General features: G+C 45.1%; 1 non-coding gene across 1 annotated transcript; it reads left to right on the forward strand.

Moving 5' to 3' along the window:
• The first annotated feature begins 418 nt into the window (after positions 1-418).
• Positions 419-525, forward strand: LOC132437458 (U6 spliceosomal RNA). Its single transcript, XR_009522041.1, has one exon. It is a non-coding gene; the product is annotated as a U6 spliceosomal RNA (small nuclear RNA).
• The last annotated feature ends 19,342 nt before the right edge of the window (positions 526-19,867 follow it).

The following is a 19,867-nucleotide window of genomic DNA, read 5'->3' on the forward strand; positions in this document are numbered from 1 at the left end:
AATGTAAGGCTTTCAGTCCAACCCCCCTTGTTTAAATCAATGTCTCAATTCTTAGAAATACGTCCTTATCACAGCTTCCATCTGAAAATTATGGAAAATTCACAGCAGGACCTAAAAATCTTGCTGTGACCCCACTGGCTTGGCATTGAGAGTGGGAAAGATGCTGGCCACGCACGGAGAATGATTATAGAATGTGTGAGAGTCAGGGTGAGAACCTTAAGGAAGAGCTTCACTGAGCACGCGGGAGGCGGAGCTGGGCCTGAGCAGTGGCAGTTAAAGCATCTGGCGGACCCGGGATAAATATGCTGAATCCCCAGGACAGAGAGCGAGAGCACTTATTACTGTAAGGGTAACACAGACAGGTTTACTTTCATACATTTGTGTTGAGGAATTTCCTCCAAGGGTTTATTTACTTTCAGTGCTTGGTTTGTCAGGACATGTACTAAACTTGGAACTATACGGAGAAGGTGAGCATGGCCCGTGTGCAAGGGTGACAAGTAAATTTGTGCCATATTTTCCATTTTCAAAGAAATTAACTCAAAGTTGACCAAATACCTAAACATATGAGCTAAAACTATAAAACTCTTAAGAAAAAATAAAGGAGAAGAGCTCTATGACATTGGATTTACAGTGATTTCCTGGGCATGACACCAAAAGCATGGACAACAATGACAAAAAGAAAGGGATAACTTGGACTTCATCAAAATTTAAAACTTTTAATTTGGGGCACAATAAAAAAGAGTGAAAAGGCAGCCCGCAGAATGGGACAAAATATTTGCAAATCATATATCTGATAATGGATTGATATCCAAATTGTGAAAAGCACTCCTACAACTCAACAACAACAACAAAAAACAACCTGATTAAAAAATGGGCAAAAGACTTGGATAGACATTTCTCCAGAGAAGATATATAGGTGTCCAGTAAGCACATGAAAAGGTGCTTAACATCACTGAGCATTAGAGAAATGCAAATCAAGACCACAATGAGATACTACTTCACATCCCTTAGGATGGCTGTTATAAAAAAAAAGGGGTGGGGGAAACAAAATAACAAGTGCTGGTGAGGATATGGAAATATTGGACCCTTGTGCATTGTTGATGGGAATGTAAAAATGATGCAGAAGCTGTGGAAAATAGTATAGTGATTCCTCAAAAAATTAAATATATAATTATCATATGATCCAGCCATTTCACTTCTGGAAATATACCCAAAAGACATGAAAGCAGGAGTTCAAAAAGATAGTTGTACATCCATATTCACAGTAGCATTATTCACAATTGCCAAAAGGTGGAAGCAACCCAAGTGTCCATCCAGAGTTGAATGGATAACAGCATTTGGTATATCCACATAGTGGAATATTATTCAGCCTTAAGGAGGTAGGGAATTCTGACACATAACTACAACATGGATGAACCCTGGGCATTATGTTAAGTGAAATAAACAAGTTACAAAAAGACAAATACTGTATGATTCCACTTATATGAAGTTCCTAAAGTAGTCAGATTCACAGGGATGGAAAGTGGAATGGGGGTTTCCAGGGCTCGGGGTGGAAAGAATGGGGAAATCGTGTTTAATGGGCACAGAGTTTCAGTTTGGGAAGTGAAAAGACTTGGAGATGGATTGTGGTAATGTCTGCACAACAGTGCGGATGTACTTAATGCCACAGAACCAAATACTTTAAAAAGGTTGAAATGGTAAAATTTTATGGCAAAATGTTATGCATATGTACCACAATATGAAAACATTTTAAATCAGGAATAGCCATTAAAAAGAAAAGATTTGTGTTCACAGATATTTCATCTCACTCAAACGTTCAAAACCATCCTTTTTTTTTTTTTCTTTTGGCTGCTTTGGGTCTTCATTGTTTCGCACGGGCTTTCTTTAGTTGCTGCGAGCGGGGGCTGCTCTCCGTTGCATAAAATAATAAATTTTATTTATTATTATCTTTAAAACATTTTTATTGGTGTATAACTGCTTTACAATGGTGTGTTAGTTTCAGACGTAGAGAATGGACTTGAGGACACGGGGAGGGGGAAGGGTAAGCTTGGACAAAGTGAGAGAGTGGCATGGACTTACACGTACTACCAAATGTAAAATAGATAGCTAGTGGGAATCAGGTGCGCAGGCTTCTCATTGCGGTGGCTGCTCTTGTGGAGCACGGGCTCTAGGCGTGCGGGCTTCAGTAGTTGCAGCACGCGGGCTCAGAAGTTGTAGTGCATAGGCTTAGTTGCTCCGCGGCATGTGGGATCATTCCGGACCGGGGATTGAACCCGTGTCCCCTGCATTGGCAGGTGGATTCTTAACCACTGCACCACCAAAACCATCGTAGTGCTTCCTCTCTCTTACTTTTCTTCATGACAGAATTCTCTTTGTCTTCACCCATTGTCCCCTTTTTCCTAAATGCAAGGAAAAGAACTGTCTTCCCTCCTTCCCTGAGGAAGGAAAAGAACTGTCTTCCCTCCTTCCCTCCTTTTTACTCCTTCATCCAGTTCCCTCACACAGCGACCAGGCTCTGAACCCTGGTTGCTTGTCCATAAACGTGAGGCCCTGTCACCATCAGCTTCTTATTCCCTCACTAAAGCCGAGCTCTGAGCTCCATTAGCCTAAGAGAATGTCCTGCTGCGGCACGCTCTCCATGCCGGCCACCACCCTGTGCCCTCAGCTCCACGTCTCCAAGTGTTGCACTTTTCTCAAGACGGTTCTCCACCACACCTCCACTCCCTGCCGGAGCACCACTGAAACGGTTCCTCAGGCCTAAGAGAATGTCCTCCTGCGGCATTAGCCTAAGAGAATGTCCTCCTGCGGCACGCTCTCCATGCCGGCCACCACCCTGTGCCCTCAGCTCCACGTCTCCAAGTGTTGCACTTTTCTCAAGACGGTTCTCCACCACACCTCCACTCCCTGCCGGAGCACCACTGAAACGGTTCCTCAGGCCTAATCCTCTGAAACCTGCTTACAGCAAATGATAGCATTGCCTCCACGATCCTCCTAAAAGGTCAGGTGCTCACTCGATATCAGATCCTGCGCACGAGAACTGCCCCTCAGCGGTCCCTGTGGCTCACGCTCTATCCTGAAGCACCCTCTCTCTCTGCTTTGCCCTGCACTGTGCATGAGCTCATTGAGAAAATAAAAGAAAATGAAGGAGCCGCTATAAAAAAAAAAAACATACTGTGAATTTCACAAACTGAATCAATTGTAAAGAATTTGTGAATTTTACAGTTGTGGAAACTTACAACCCAGGCCTTGGTGCCCAACTGTCAGAAGGGCTCCCTGACTCTTGGTAAGTGCAGGACACAGGGCTGGCACCGGGGCACCTGGGGCTTCATCAGTCTGGACGAGAGAACACATAGTGTTCTCTTTCTGTGGTCTTCCTGTTAGAACTGCTGTTCGTGCCGTTTGCCCTCAGTGGGTGAAGTTACTCTGTGGCCTAGGGCCTAAGCGGGAGGCCTTGTGTGGTCAAGGAGCCTGCATTTCACGTTGCCTTGACTCCCAGGAATGGTTTATAGAAGACAGGGAATCCCGACTGCTCTGGTGGAACAGAATCAGGCTGGGAGAAAGCGGTTTGCTGTAGTAACCTGAGTGGATCCGTAGCGGAGGACACAGATGCTGGGAAATGAGGTTTGAGCCTCACACTTTTGAGAACGCAGTTAGAGCTATTTGGTCACCCTCTGTTTTCTGTCAGGCAGCTTCATCTCGTCTTCTTTCCTGGACCTTGGTCCACCTGATTGGTCCTCCATACCACCAACCCCTCACACTCTGAAAGAGGCTTAGTGTGTGTACGAGAGTGTGCATACGTGTGCATGTGTGTGTGTGTGTGTGTTCCCTCTTTTCACCTCTCCCCCTCCTTCCTTCCTTCACTCCCTTGGAATCTGTTACTCGCCGACAAGTCCCTTCCTTCAGGAAAACGTGGTCTCCTCGGTGGCCCCGAAACACAGCATTCCTGGAATCTGCTGAACGGTTTCTTTGGGGAGAAAATGTCCAAACTCGAGATTGGCTCAGACTCAGATGGTGTTTCTCAGCGCGTGTGCGGCTTCTGCTGGCTGAATTTCCAGTCTGTGTGCAGCATATCGTCTAGGATTAATGTTTTCCACCTTATTATTAAAAATCGTTAAATCCTGGTTTTCATCTGTGTAAAGATGTGGTTGCTTATCTCAGAAACGTTTGTAATCTGTATGTCCCCAAGCCTCACCAGTTTTGAGTGTGAATAAGGGCCCAGTACCGGTTATGGCTCGTGAGTGCACACGGGTGTCACCAGCTCCCAGCCCCAGCGCTTGCCGAGGTGCCGTTTTACTCCGTCTCATTCTCTCCCTGGTGCCCGCTGTCCTCAGGGCTGCCAGCCTCTGCTGCGCGTGTGTGCCTGGGCTCCTGCCAAGGGCCCATCATCCTGCTGGTCCGGCCCCAGAGCTCCCAGTTCACACAGGTCTCTGCTCAGCTGAGCTGTGCAGGGAAGAGCAGTCGCCCCTGGTGTTCTGCTGGCCTACTTGCTGGGCCGGGGAGTGCCTGGACCACCAGCGCGGCTCCCTGGGTGTTCACACACACACTTTCTTCTTTGCGCATCACTTTGTACGCAGAACAGTGACTCCCTACAGCCTTAGATCCTGGGCTCAATCCAGCTAGTCACAGCGGATCCTATTTCATTAATGTGTGAATTAATGGAGTTCTCTCAGGGCCCCCGGAGGTCCCCTTTGTGATTCAATTCCTGTTTTCCCTGGTGTGACAACCAGCCTGTTTGTGCCGGTAACGCAGTGCTGGACATGATCTCAGTTCCACGCAGGGAGGGTCCAGGTCAGTGCAGGGAGGTGTCACCTGCCCCACCTGCCCCGGCTTTTCAGGGGGAGCGACCCTCCTACCAACCTTTAATGTCTGTCCTTCTTCTGCAGTCTTCATGGTTGAGTTTCAATTCGTATCTATTCCTCTTATTTTAGAAAGAAATTTTGGCCCTGGTCTTTTAGACACAGTTATCATTAGAACGTCCTAAAATTTTAAAGGAATATGTGATCTGCCACACAGGGGCTGGAGGCTAGAGGGGTCAGGAAAAGCAAACCTGTGGATGCCTCCACCTCCAGCCCCGCCCGGCCTGGTGGTTCCTGGCACTCCTGCCTCAAGGACTCTTGGCACATTGGGGGTGGCCTGAAGTAGGCAATATCCGTGGCCCGCCATCAAGCCCACAGCTCGACTTTGATATGAGGCATGTCATGTGACTGGACCGATACTGCACGGGAAATATCGAAACCGAGACGAGACTACTAGTCATCCAACTCCAGCATTCTCCGTGTTGTGCTTTTGTTTCCACACAACTCTAATTACTCAAAATGTTATGCCGATGGTTTCACGGGTGCATACGTAGATCACAATTTATCCGAGTGCTCTATTTAAACATGGGCAGTTTAGGTGTCAATTATACCTTCGTTAAGCTGTCTTAAAATAATTCATATGTTATGGGACATTTTAATCCGAAATATTTATTACATATCAAAAGTCATCCTCTCACCAATAAAGCATCCTAGAATCTGTACATAGGACTTAGAAATTATTTGTAATCGGTTGTTGTATGATTTTTCACTTCAGACATGTGACCTCAGCTTTCTTGTTAGTTATTTACACATCAAAGGTAAGAATAGCAACACAGAGACCCATGAACACTAGTTAATAGTTGCACGCACACAGATGTACCTGGCAGTCCTGGTTCTACCCCACTGCCCCACCCTGCTGTTACTGGCGTGGAGAGGGCTGGATTAAACTTTTCAAAGCACTGATGTTTGGCGTGGTTCTGGTCTTATTTGCTCTGATGCCCTTTGTCTTCAGCCGCCTCTGCTCCTTTCCTCAGTCCTTGCCTTTTTTCCCGACACACAGTGCCCAGCTCTTCTGCCCATGATGTTCGGTGGTCCCCACCCCAAGAATCTTCCTTAATGACAGCAAACCTCCTGACCCTGTGGAAGGAGACCAGGCTGAGCCCGACATCGCCCCGTGACACACTTCTGAATCGAACCCCCTGTGTCTCTAGCACCCCAGCACACTGCCATTCTCCCAGTGAGAACAAGTACACCACACGCTGCACGTGCGTTCAGTACCTGGGAAGCTTCTCCCAGCCGTCGCCCCTCAGCGGCCAGATCAGCCCTGCTGGTGTGAACCAGCATCTGGGTGCTTTAGGCGCAGGAGGTGTGCTGGGAAGGTGTGGTCCCCCAGAGTCGGGACACAGAGGGCGCTCTTCATTGCTCCCTCGTGGTTTTACTGCAGCACTGGGCCCTTGAGGGCGAGGCTCCAGGAAAGTGGTCTCCAGCCCTTGTTAACCACGATGGCGTTCCCTGGCACAGCTCTGTCCTTTGGAAGGGTATCCAAGGCCCTGGGCAATTCCCACTGGATCATGGGAACTCTGTCCCCATCCCTTCCTCTCTAGAAAGCTCTTCAGATTGCACACGAGAGAGATGAATCTACTCATTCTAATTTGTTTTCAAGAAAAAGTGAAACCTTTATTATTAAAAATCACATTTACTGTTACAAGTTACTTTCAAGAGCAGAAGAGCTGAAGTTGCAAACTGACCCAAGCCACTTAGGTATTTTCGAAACCAGGTTCTTAATGGAAGATGCCCGTGGGCCCTAGTAGTTAGAGCTGGGTGAAGGGTACAGGGTGCCTTTCCTATCTCCCCACTCCCCAGGTATCTTGTGGATGAAGTAAATCTCAGACCAGATCCTGCAACTGAGATGAACCTTTGTCAGGGAATGGGCACAGGGACACACAAAGGCAAACCATTTACCTGTGATTGGAGACTTCCCAGGAGAGCCCTACTCCTGGTGGTCAGTGCTCTGCCCACTGTCATCTTGGGCATTCTGCTGGCCTCTCAGGAGATGTTCACTCAGGAAAGGTCGGTACTGTTCTAGCAGCAGCATTCAGCTAACCTTTGAGTCCCACCAGATGTTAGATCCCTCCACTTGCGGCTCCCAGAACTGGAAAGAATTGCTGGAGTCTTTTACCTTCTTCATATCACCGTGCAGAACCCCACATCTTCTAACCAGTTCGTCCTTCTTGAATTCCCCTCATTTCACCGCTGAAATGCCATATCTATGCCCGTCATTCTGATGACAAACCCTCCAGTATGGCCAGCAGTAAAGACAGGTGAAGAATCTATAGTGGCCATCTGCGGAGTGTGAGATCGCGATGCTGCTTTCACATGTGGAACGCTTCTGAAGTGCGTCACTGATCAGGTGCTCAGATGCTAACTACCTACCCCAAGGATGTAGATTAAAACTGGCTAACGACTCGACATCACGCTGTCTGTACTAAAGGCTGTTAGAGTGAATTACAGATAATATAACACCAACATCACTGTGTCACAAGAATGCATCTGAGACCCAGGCCTGAGGAAGGAACAACACAATTCCTGGGTTCTGAAAGAGGTTTGTGGCTAAGCTGAACATAGGTCAGCGCTGCACTGAACAAGCATGTTAGTCTAGCCCTTCACCCTCCACCTTCCCTCTCGCCCTCATCTCATCTCCTGACGCACCAAGACGCACATACACTCACATTCCCTACATTTCGGGTCCTGTCGGAGGTGCTAGACAGTGCAGGCTGACCTGATATCCCCTTAGGAAAACCTGCCAAATTGAGTCTCACTCTTAAAGCCACCTGCGAACAGCTAACTCTCAGAGTCCACTGTACATGACCAGAAGCAGGATGTTCTAGCCAGTGTAAGTTTCTGACCACAACAGCTCTGAAGCCACAGTTTGGCGCTTGTGTGCGTGTGCGTGCGTGTGCGTGCGTGTGCGTGCGTGTGCGTGCGTGCGCGCGCCTGTATTGAGGGGCAGTTGCAGCCCTGGTCACACTGTGTAAATGACCTTCCTGGGATTGGAGACTTCCTAGGAGAGCCCCACTCCTGATTGTGACAGTACATTTCACTAGTAGTTGACATTAACACCATACCCTGTTGTTCTCTCCAGCCAGCTGCCTCCCCTTCACACTTAAAAGTGGGAGCAAAGGACCCGCTTTGCTGACACTGAGAAGCAGGCCAGACACCCAGGAGCAGATGAGCAATGACCCAGCAGAAGGCAGCCTGGACTCTTGTGATGCAACAGGTACAAGGAAAGCCCCGCTGTGACGTTCCCCCTCCCTTAAGACTGTCTCTACCTTCCCTGATGATCCCTCTTCATCTGAGCAGGGGCTTCGTGGACAGTGGCCAAAAAAACTGTCTGTGATCAGGAAAGATATGGGGATTCTCCATGTTAGAATAGTTGCCAGGAACACGGAGGCAGTCTTGCATGAGTTTTCTAAAACACCTGTGTGGCTTTTCTCTCTTTCACTTATTTCTCCTATGCTTGAAGGTTTATTTGACCAGTATACTTGCTCTTTACCTCTCTTTTTTGCGAGTCGGATCAGGCATCTTCTTGGTTGAGTAGACAGTGAGATGTCTGATGCTTGTGCTGAGGGGACCAACAACAGTCATGAGAAGGTGTGCGGCATGTGGGCTTACTGCGATAGTCGCGCTCTCCTAGAGAGATGCCAGTAAACAGCTGAGAAATGAGCCCAGCAGCCTCCGGAATACGGGAAGAGGAGATGCCACCAACAGTGGCTGAGAGGAGCAGGAAGGCCAGGCATATGGTGGCCCAGAGGCCAAGAGGAGGAAGCATTTCAAGGAGAAAGCAAGCAACGGTGACAGAGGCCCCGGGAAGTTAATGGTGGACTTGGCAGTGTGGATTCCAGGCGGACCTTGGGGAGAGCTGTTCCGTGCAGGGACAGGAGGAAGGCCTGAGGTCCCAGGGCAGGACGGGGGGAGCGGGACGGGAGGCAGCCAGTGTGGGAAGCTCTTACAATGGGTTTTGTTTTATAGAACAGGGAAGTAGGATGATAAGCTGGCAGGGGAGGTAGGGATCAAAAAGGTTTGTTTATTTTGTGTTTTTTTTTTTTTTTAAACATGGGGCAGGGCAGATTGATTGAACCCTATCAGTAGCAAATGTGATCATCCTACAGCCAGGTGGAGACTTTCTTCTACCTGTAGAAGTCTCCAAAGCAAAATCAGTACCTTTTCAGCCTTATCGTAAGAAAAAGGCTGCTTATCCCTCCAGTCAAGAGACCTTAAAGCAAAAACAATGCCAGGAAGCTGTAGATAGACAGACAGACAGACAGGCACACACACACACACACACACACACACACACACACACACACGTGCAAATTCAATTCCAATGTCAAATTCAGTTCCAGTGGGGAAACCAATAACAGCATCTTTACATTTTTGGGTAGCCACTCGCCCTATGTGGCTACTGTAATTTAAATTCGTCAAAATTCAGTGAAATTAAAAACTCAGTTTCTCAGTCAAACCACCACATTTCAAGGGCTCAATTGTCATATGTGGTAAGTGGCTACTTAGGGAAGAGCATAGAAGTGGACTATTTCCTAGTCACATTCTGTTGGATAGGCTGCTGCGAATCCTAAGGGAAAGAATGTTCTTAAAGAAAGACTGGCCTAGAAGAAGAGGAAATATTTGTTGGAGAAGGGAGCAAAGCAAACTGAGAAGGGATTTGTCAATCCTGAATAAAATGTAAGAAAAACATAATGAAAGCAAGGCCATGCATTTGAAGAATTAGGAGACATGAAATCATAGGTTGCTCATGAGAACTGAAGAGGTGAGCACCAAATCGACAGCTGCTAATCAGAGTTTATTGTAAGAGAAAGAAATCAAATGCAAAATCATCAGTAAAAATACAGTAAAGGCAGCTCCAACAATTATATTTCAGTTTTTTATTTGTAATTCAATTTTTTGCAACTCAGAACAGGATTCCCTTGAAACTGAGATAGTTTAATAATTCACAGAGGAGGTTTCTGCCCCCCGCCCACCACGGTGTCCTTGAACGCTGGGCTTCTTAGCACATTCAGGTGTGACTTCTGAGGCTTAGAGAGGCTAGTTTCCTAAAAGATGGAAGGACACGTAGGAGGTGGACCTTTGAGTCCTGGCTCAGTGCTGTCTCTGGGATCTCGGTGGGCAGAGGCCCTGACTAGAGTCTAGGCACCCTGAGACTTGGTTCTGAGCAGAGATGAGGGGTTCATGGCAGCCCCGTTTTGGAGCAGAATCAGGGCTGGGGGAGCCACTGTGCAGCCTGGAGCAACCTGGCTCAAGGTCCAGGGACCAAGACGTGGTGTCTGATCATGATTGCTATTAGCACCATTTCAGCTACATTTGGGGTCAAATAGGATTTCCTGGGCTTCCCCCTAGTAATTCCCATAATTTTAAGACTACTGTTTTCATGGAGAAATATTTTGTGTTTTAAACAACTGACTTGAAATAAACTTCTGGATCTCAACTTCTATATGTTAACATTCCTAGTTAGGAATACAGCATTAGCATTTTTCAAAGACTTAAGCAAATTCTGAACTACTTACTTGATAGGGATAGCGCTGGGGTTGAGGCTAAGAATAGTGTTTCATCTTTTGAAAAATCTGCTTTCCTTGAATGAAATCATGTAAAACTGTTACTCATAAGTCTTTTTCTCCCTACAGTCTAAATGGTAGATGAAAATAGGATTTTAATATCTCTTAATATTGGTTTCCAAAGGATCCTTTTATCGGGTAATGAGAACTTAATTATCCGCCAAAGTTTCTTGCCCTTTTTGTCTTGGCTACCAGGAAGCTCCTAGAAAAACGAATTGATTTAATCACAGTCTTTGAAGTTTTCATGAGGAAGGTTTAACACTGAGGCCAAAGAGAGTTATTGGAATTGAGTGAGAGAACAGGATGGGGGAAAGGAACAGTGACTCTGGAGTCTGACTCTGGTTCAAGCTCTGTCCTTAGCTAAGAAGGACCAGAAACTCAACTTTATCAGTTACCCTACATAAATAAGTATTTCTGTTGGGTAATTGACTATTATCATAAGTATTTATCAGAACACTAATTTATTTTATTTATTTATTTTTGGCTGCATTGGGTCTTTGTTGCTGCATGTGGGCTTTTCTCTAGTTGCAGTGAGCGGGGACTACTCTTCTTTGTGGTGCGTAGGCTTCTCATTGCGGTGGCTTCTCTTGTTGTGGAGCACGGGCTCTAGGCGTGTGGGCTTCAGGAGTTGTAGCACGCGGGCTCAGTATTTGTGGCTCATGGGCTCTAGAGCGCAGGCCCAGTAGCTGTGGCGCACGTGCTTAGTTGCTCCGCGGCATGTGGGATCTTCCTGGACCAGGGCTCAAACCCGTGTCCCCTGCATTGGCAGGTGGATTCTTAACCGCTGTGCCACCTGGGAAGCCAAGAACACTAATTTATTGACTTATAATGTCAATGATCTCTTTGTGGTAACCAGAATGTTCCTGTTTGTAATCATGGAAACCTCGTTCCTGATACTGAGATATCTAGGAAGCCAAAATACTAATTAGCAGTTTGCTTAGGATTAAGGCAACGGGAAATAATATCTTGAGGGATGTTTCATCCAAACCATAGTAATATCATTGCAGTACTGTTGCTGCCTAGTTGAGAACATTTTTCTGGTGACAGGGATGCTTTTGCCTCTCAGACTTTATCTTTTCCCTTCTCTACAAAGCTAAGCACTACTAAAATGTGCTTTTCTGACACCACTACACCATGTCAGCTGTCCCTCTACATTTTTCTGATGCGTTTCTATCGCCAGTGTTGTTAGAGTGCTGTACTAGGAGGATGGCTGTCCCACTGGGAAGACGATCATTCCCAATACCTCCATGTTCCTGGAGGGGCGTGGCCCTGTCCACGCTTCCTTCTCTCTGGCAGTGCCTGTGTCATTATTGTAATCAATCGGACCTCCTTTTTCTGGGGGGGGGGGAATTCACATTTTACATGCAAATAAATAAAATTTTCAATATTTAAATGAAGTGTTCATCATTAGCAAATGATTGCTTTAGTTATTGTCTTAATAACCCATAGGCAATTGTAATATTTTTAACGTTATGGCATCTTTTTAAAAAACAGACTCCGTATTTCACCTTTTATCAAAATTATCTAGTACCTAAAATTATAATAGCCATGTTATATATCAAAAATCGGTAACCAAAAGCTGTGTATGAATAATTTTCCCGCCGAAGGTCTGCTTATTGTCAGTCGTCTTTGAGGCCACGCGAGTCTGTAACAACAGAGACCATCTGCACAAATGCTTGAATTCCTGGCATCTTCCTTGCCACCCCAAGAAGTAGTTTTTAAAGACTATTCTGGCTTTGGCACCATGCTAGGTGCTATGGGGAACATAGCCTAAAACAATCTCTGTACTTTAAAAGGTTTTACGTTACAAATCCTTACAAGAATTCCTGAGTCCGGTCTTCATGGAACTATCCCAGGAATCTGGGTGGTTGACAGGTAGGTGGAGCATTGAGAACTGGAGTGCTGGGTGCCGGTGATGCAGGAGAAGCCACCAGCTATAGCATCAAGGTTTGTTGTGCTTTGCCCATGAGGACAGTAAGTTCTGCAGTGAAAAGGGGATGACCGCTGAAAGGAGATGATGTAAAGGGCAGAGACAGGAAAGAGGAGAATGAGGGGAAGTCGCGGATGTGTGCTATCATTGTATATTTGGTTGCGGGCTATTATCAATTGATGATGGAATTCATTTGTTATATCTTTCTATACTATGGCTTTTTTTCCCCTTGACCAAAAGCATGAGATGATCGAATGTATAACAGGAAAGATGTGTTGGTTTATCTGTTTGGTTTTGCATCTCTTCGTGTGTTTATTTTAATCTCTCACTGTTCTCCAGATCTACAAAAAGGGATATTTTCTGTTCAGTGAAGCCTGCTCACAAAATCTAATCATCAGGGCTTTTTGCTGTTGATCAAATCCCATTGATTTTTTCCCCCTCTTAATGGTCAGTACATTGGTGAATTTGCAGGTGTGATGGTAAGGACAGAAATGCCTCTGAGGAGTGTTAGTGGCGACAGATAGGACGTATGTAAACTCTGTGTGAACTCTTCTTGGAAAGGACACTGTGCAGAGAAAGCCAAGGTTGCAGGGAAGTTTTAGCATCCCTAGCGTTTCTGCTGTCAGCTCTCCTCGAAGTTATCTCAGCCACACCCCGTCCTCTGGCAGGCAGGCAACGGTGGTGCTGGTCGACTCATAGTTTAAGTGGGTACTCCGAGGTCTCTCCTCCCTTTCTTTCCTGATCTCCATGCTACTCTCCCTTTCCTTGAAGGAGCGCACGCAGGTCCCTCCAGAGCTGTTGGCACTGTGCGCATCTGTTCGTCTGGTGGTAGGTATTGTTCAACACCCACAGCGTTGGCTGGCCCAGAGCCCGAGAACTCGAGCCCGTTCCCAAACGTATATAGAATCTCTCTGTTAGGGACAACATATTGTGTGTGACACTGCTGCAGCTGAGTTTACTCCCTCCTTGGTGAACATGTGCGAATATGTTTGGGTGTATGTGCAGCAGCCTTGAAAAATGTGTGGGGAAAGAAAAGGCTAGAAGCTGTGTTTTCCATGACTTGTTCCACCCCTTCTTCCTGGTGATCTGACTTTGTGACTCGCGAAGTCACATCCTTACTGCCGAGGGACTAGCTACCTCCCCTTCTTCGAGAATCTCAGGGGATGTGAAAACAGGAGAGACAGGCTGGCTGGTCCCTGGTTGGCTTCTCAGCCCCGCACCATCCCGTAGCCATTGGTGAGGGTCGGAGGCGAGGGGCATCCGCTGTTGGGAAGGAGTGATGGTTAGGAGGTGCCGAAGAGGCAGGATGGAGACGGGGGGCTAGGAGGTCCCAAAGAAGGTCAGGTCACATTTTCTTGCTTTTGGCCTAAGCCCAGGATTTACAGAGCTGAAGAGTAAGGTACACAGTCGTTGGAGTAATTCAGCAAATTGGACAGAGTTTCTGAGCTTTCAGATGCATAATGTTTCTCATCTTTGTTCTCAAAAGAGAGCATCAGATCAATCTCCATGTTCCTTTAACTTCACATCTACAACAACTTTTGAACTTACTTTTGAAAGCCTTGAGCTGGTAGTCTCTGCTCTGCTTTGTGTTTCTTTGGAACTCACGGAGGGGGAATGTGAATTCACGGCAAGAGTGAGCACAGAAGGAACCCAGTTGTGTCTTATCCTTGTGCTCTCCGTATGGCTTTGTCCACAAAACCCTCTTATGGCTCTAAAACTTGGCAAAGTGACACCCGTGTTTTTGTCCCACTTGCCATCCCTGGATGAGGCTAAGCAACAGCTGCATCAGCTCAACATCCCAACCACAGAACTCCTCCGCGACGTCACTTCTTAAGAGGCTTGAAACGCACACCGGGTATCAGACAATGTGACTGCAGGGTCTGCCACTCTAACAGAAGTAGGGAGTGCCTGCAGTTTTGTCTTATTAAAAATAATTGTTTGCAAGTTTACAAACAACTCCAGAATCTGACCTTTGCAACACAACACAGTCTTCCCTTCTCCAAAGTGAGTTGTTTTTGAGTTAGTGAGATGTGTGCACTTTACCTCTAAGAGACACTCTCTAGTTCTTGTTCAGACGTATTTCAGATTGCATAGCAAGGTGGAGAGCGTTCTGGTGGCCAGAGATCGCTGCAGTGGGTTCTCGTTGGTCTGCTCATTTTCAGTATGTGACCTTTCCCAGAGCACGTCCTGGTTCTGAGAGGTTTAATCTTGTGTAATAAGAATATCAGAGACCCTGTGTGCATTTGGTTCCAGCAGATTAGATAGTGAGGGCGCATTATTGTAATGAGCCGCGCTCCCCCCTCAGATGACGTGGGAAGTCCAGCGATCGCGGGCCAAAGGCCAGCTGCCAGCTCGGCTTACTCAGTGCAGAACCGAGCCTGCCCTTGTCCTCTTCTGCTTCTCGCTCCTTTGAATTGTGTAACGCTTGTCAGCTTAGCACATTTGTGAGTGTGCCACGTGCTGTCACTCTCCCGCGGCGGGTTGGTTGATCTTAACGGTCTACTTCTTGACACTCAAATAGGTTTCTGAACGTTTCCTGTACGTGCGTGTGTGCCCCAGATGGCAGCGTTGGCCCATTTCAGTGTGTGATTGCCGCTCTCCAGGTTGTGGAGGGATGCTGCTGGCCCACGTGCCCGAGATTAGAATCAAGCCCTTAGGGTCGGCTGTGAGGTCCTTACTCAGGCAAAAAGCCCATTGACGTCAGCAACCGGGGAACGTGGTCTGGTTTCATTATAAGTTAAAAGTGTTCGCCGTCAGAAGGAAATAGAGAAAGGGCAGGGTGTTTTTAGAAAATTAGTTTTAAAAAATGAACCTGTTCTCTGCTTTGTGTGGTTTTTCCTTTGCAATTTACTGCACACAGAGTTTATCCTTAAGCAGACGCTCTGTCTCAGGGCATGTTCTGAACTCACACAACCCTGACCCTGACTGTGAGGTGGCTCCATCCATCAAGGGCTCAAACATTGTTTGCCTCTTGAAGGAAGGATAGACATACTCTAACATAGCTGGGGTGGCCCTGCCTACCTCCTGACCGCCCCTCTGACACCCGAGGCTGCAGCACCCAGGCCCGGACTGCCCGAGGGTTCCCTTGCACATCTCCTTTGTAGCACGTGAGGGTCCCTCCACATGTCTAATTTCTCCTCCCTCAGTTTATCAGACAGTCGTTCCTCAGGACTCATCTCAAGCCCATGAAGCCTTCCCCCACCCCTACCCCCACTCCACACACACACATTCTCCAGGAGGACGAAAGCTGATGTCTTCCCCTCCGGGTACCAGCACATCTTTTTCTTACATCTCTTGGTATTGTGCAAATACTTCCATCAGCCCCCTCTCCAGACTGACTTTCCTGATGGCGGAAACCATCTTATTTACTTCTGTATCCCCAGCACCTACTGCAGTGTTGGAACATGTTAGAAATTCAGCAAAACAATTTTTGTGGCATCAAAGAAAGCGGCATCATCCAAGCTGGGATTGGCACAGAGCTGCCAAGTGGTCAGACCCCTCCTGAAAGAGTACAGAGGACAGCAACGGTGGCCCATTCTGCTTGCGGTTTTTCGGTTCTGAACACAACCAGAGGACAAAGGAAACGCGCCTGTGGAAGGCGTGGAGTCACTGGAGACCAAGTTGGGGCATTTGCCTGAGCAGTGCTGGACAGGTGGCCCTTCTGTAAGCTTTCCTTTTTCCCAGGAATTCACGCCCAGGCATCTGAAGTCAGGGCATTTTATTTGAACAAAATATCTCTCTTTCTGTCTATCAGTAGAGCCATGGGGTGTTTTGTAACTGATTTGTTTATTCTAAATATGCAAGGCATTTAACTGAGGTACTATTACCTATGAGGCACAAAAGAATCTGATATTACAAATAGGACCTCTGTCTTTGTTCTCCTAATTATTATACTGACAGAATGCAGGTATCAGACATAAGTTGAATATCCTACAATTTCCCAACCAGTGCGGCCAACGAACCTACGTAAATAAGCCCTTCAAATGTCTCACTTTTTCTCATTGGTGCTACCTATAAAATCATCTGCATGACAGCTTTATCCTCTAGGAGAAAAAAATCATGTGGACATTAAATTGTACCTTTTTCTTCAGAGGTTCTCCTAAGGATACAAGAAACCTAGTAAGTTGCATAATGTATATGTGGTTTTGACATCAGAGATAAGCTGATGGCGAAATACTTCCAGTGACGGTATACTTGGCAAATACTCTTACTGGCACTTAGAAGATGAGATTTCATTCCAATCATGGTAAACTCTGAGCATTATCTTTATAAATAAAGTAGGTATAAAACTGCTTAGGATAAACCATGTAATCTGCAGCAAAAGTTAATTTAAATTCAAATCTGACTTTCTAATTTTCTTCAGTCCCCAATCTACACAATATACTGGGTAATGAATGACATTTTAATTCCCCCCCCCCCCCAGTTCTCTAACATCTGTATGATGTTACCTGCAAAGAGTAAAGGAGAAGGACATGCTGTGTATGTGCTAATGTTGGGAGATGCTAAGAGAGGTGATATTTAAAAGTAAAAAAGCTTTCTTGAGGTATAATTTGCCCATTTGAAGCGTGCAGTTAGATGGTTTGGGGCATATTCATAGATATGTGCGACCGTCACCACAGTCAATTTTGGAACATCTTCATTACTTCAGAAGGAAACTGCATGCCCTTTAACTCTCACTCCCTAACCCTGGCCCCATCACCCCCACACGTCCAGAAGCAGCCGCAGATCTACTGTCTGTCTCCATAGATCATCCTGTTCTGGACTTTCAAAGGAAAGGAATCACATAGTATATGGTCTTTTGCAACTGGCTTCTTTCACTCAGTGTAATGTTTTCGAGGTTTATCCATGTTGTAGCATGTGTCAGTGCTTCACTCCTTTTTATGGACAAATAATATTCTGTTTGATGGATATACCACATTGATGGACATTTGGGTTATTTTCACCTTTTGGCTATTGTAAATAATGCTGTTATAAACATTTGAGCTTTGTTGATTTTCTCTGTTGGTTTTCTGTTCTTCGTTTCATTAATTTCCACTCTAATCTTTATAATTTCCTTCCTTCTGCTTGCTTTACGTTTAGTTTGCTCTTTCCAGTGTCTTAAGATTGGAAGGGTAGGTTACTGATTCGCAGTCTTTCTGCTTTATTGATTGTAGGCGTTTACAGCTATACATTTCCACCTAAACACTGCTTTAGCTGCATCCCATAAGTTTTTTTTTTTTTCTTTTTTCTTTTGCGGTACGCGGGCCTCTCACTGTTGTGGTCTCTCCCGTTGCGGAGCACAGGCTCTGGACGCACAGGATCAGCGGCCATGGCCCATGGGCCCAACCGCTCTGCGGCATGTGGAATCCCCCCCAGACCGGGGCACGAACCCATGTCCACTGCATCAGCAGATGGACCCTCAACCGCTGTGCCACCAGGGAAGCCCATCCCATAAGTTTTGATATGTTATGTCTTCATTTCATTTATCTCAGAGTATTTTCTGATTTCCTTTTTAGTTCTTCTTTGACCCCTTGGTTGTGTAAGAGTGTTGCTTAATTTTCATCTATTTGTGAGTTCTCCAAACTTCTCCATGTTGTTGATTTAAAATTTTATTCCATTGTGGCCAGAGAACATACTTTCTATTATTTTTATCTTTTTAAATTTGTTCTTTTATGGTCTAGCATATGGTCTATCCTGGAGAATGTTCTATGTGCTCTTGAGAAGAATGTGTTCTGCTGTTAGGTGGAGTGTTCTGTAGATTGAGTTGGTTTATGGTGTTATTCATGTCTTATGTTTCCTTGTTGATGCTCTGTCTCATTATATCCATATTGAAATTGGGGTATTGAAATCTCTAACTATTATTGTTGAATTGTCCTTTTCTCTCTTCAGTTCCATCAGTTTTTGCTTCATATATTTTGGTGCTATGTTATTAGGTGCATATATCTTTGTAATTGTTATACCTTCCTGATGGATTAACCTTTTTATCATTATGAAATATCACTATTTATCTCTAGTAACATTTTTTTTTGTTTTAAAGCCTATTTTGTTTGGATATTAGTCTAGTCACTGTGCCTTTCCTGTGGGTGCTTTTTGCCTTATATATCTTTTTCATCCTTTTACTTTAAACCTATTTATATCTTTGACTTTAAAGTGTATCTTCAGTAGACAACAAATAGTTTTCTTAATCCATTCTGACAGTCTCTGCCTTTTAATTGGATTGTTTAATCCATTTACATTTAATGTTATTATTAATATAGTTGGATTTAAAAAATTATTTTATATTGGAGTACAGTTGATTAACAGTGTTGTGTTAGTTATAGTTGGATTTAATTCTGCCATTCTACTTTTGTTTCTATGTAGCTCATGTCTCTTTTGTTTCTCTATTTTTCCTTGACTGCTTTCTTTGACATTGCATAATATTTTCTGAAGCAGCATTTTAATTTCATTAATAATTTTTTCATTCTATTTTTCTTTTCTGATTTCAAACCCCTCACTCTTTCTACTATATCAAGCCACTTCTCACATTTATGATTACAAGTAGTGTTCCCTCCATATGGCCCCAGTTCAGGTTGCCTGCCTTCTCCTTAGGTAGTAGCCCTTAGTAGGGTTATTTATCCCAGTTTTCATTTTTTATAACACTGGGGAAAGGACTAGAATTTAAGGATTAACCTAAGTGTTTCAGTCGAGACAGGAGATTGCTAGCTAGAGCCAAGGGGCCTCCTGCTGTGACTGTTCAACCAAAGGTGCCTTAAGCAACTAGTAATTGTTACTGAATGATCTCCCTGGTGTTTAGGTGAGGCATTCATAACACCTAAAATTCAGTTAGGGGGAATTCCCTGGCAGTCCAGTGGTTAGGACTCCACATTTCCACTGCAGGAGGCACAGGTTTGATCCCTGATCAGTGAAGTAAAATCCCTCAAACTGTGTGGTGTGGCCAGAAAAAAAAAAAAAAAAAAAAAAGGTTAAAATTTAGTTAGGTACTAAGGAAATATTGGATTTTTTTTTTTTTTAATAATAGGAAATTGGGATGTTTAAGGAAAAGGAAGGATTCACTTCATGAGTTTAATTCTACAAAGCCAAGCCTGAGGAATAAAATAATTCTCCGAGGTGCTTATTATTATGAAGGTTGATAGGAACCAATACTCACTACTCTCAGCAGGAATGGTAACTGAGTAAGACTGGAATGTTTTCTTTTTATCTTTACCCTGTAGTCACAATTAATTTTTTTTATTATGGTAACATATACATAACATAAAAGTTACCATTTTAATCATCTGAATATTATTCCATTGTATGTATATACCACAATTTGTTGATCCATTCATCCACCAGCAAACATTTGGTTGCTTCCACCTTTTGGCTGTTGTGAATAATACTGCTAGGAATATGAGAGCACAAGTATGTTTCAGTCCCTGCTTTCACTTCTTTTGGGTATAAACACAGAGGTAGAACTGCTTAAAGTTTTGAGAAGTTGCCATGCCATTTTGCATAGTAGCTGCATCATTTTACATTTCCATCAGCCATTAACAAAGGTT

Source organism: Delphinus delphis, chromosome 14, assembly GCF_949987515.2.
Source record: "Delphinus delphis chromosome 14, mDelDel1.2, whole genome shotgun sequence".
Taxonomy (NCBI): Eukaryota; Metazoa; Chordata; class Mammalia; order Artiodactyla; family Delphinidae; genus Delphinus; species Delphinus delphis.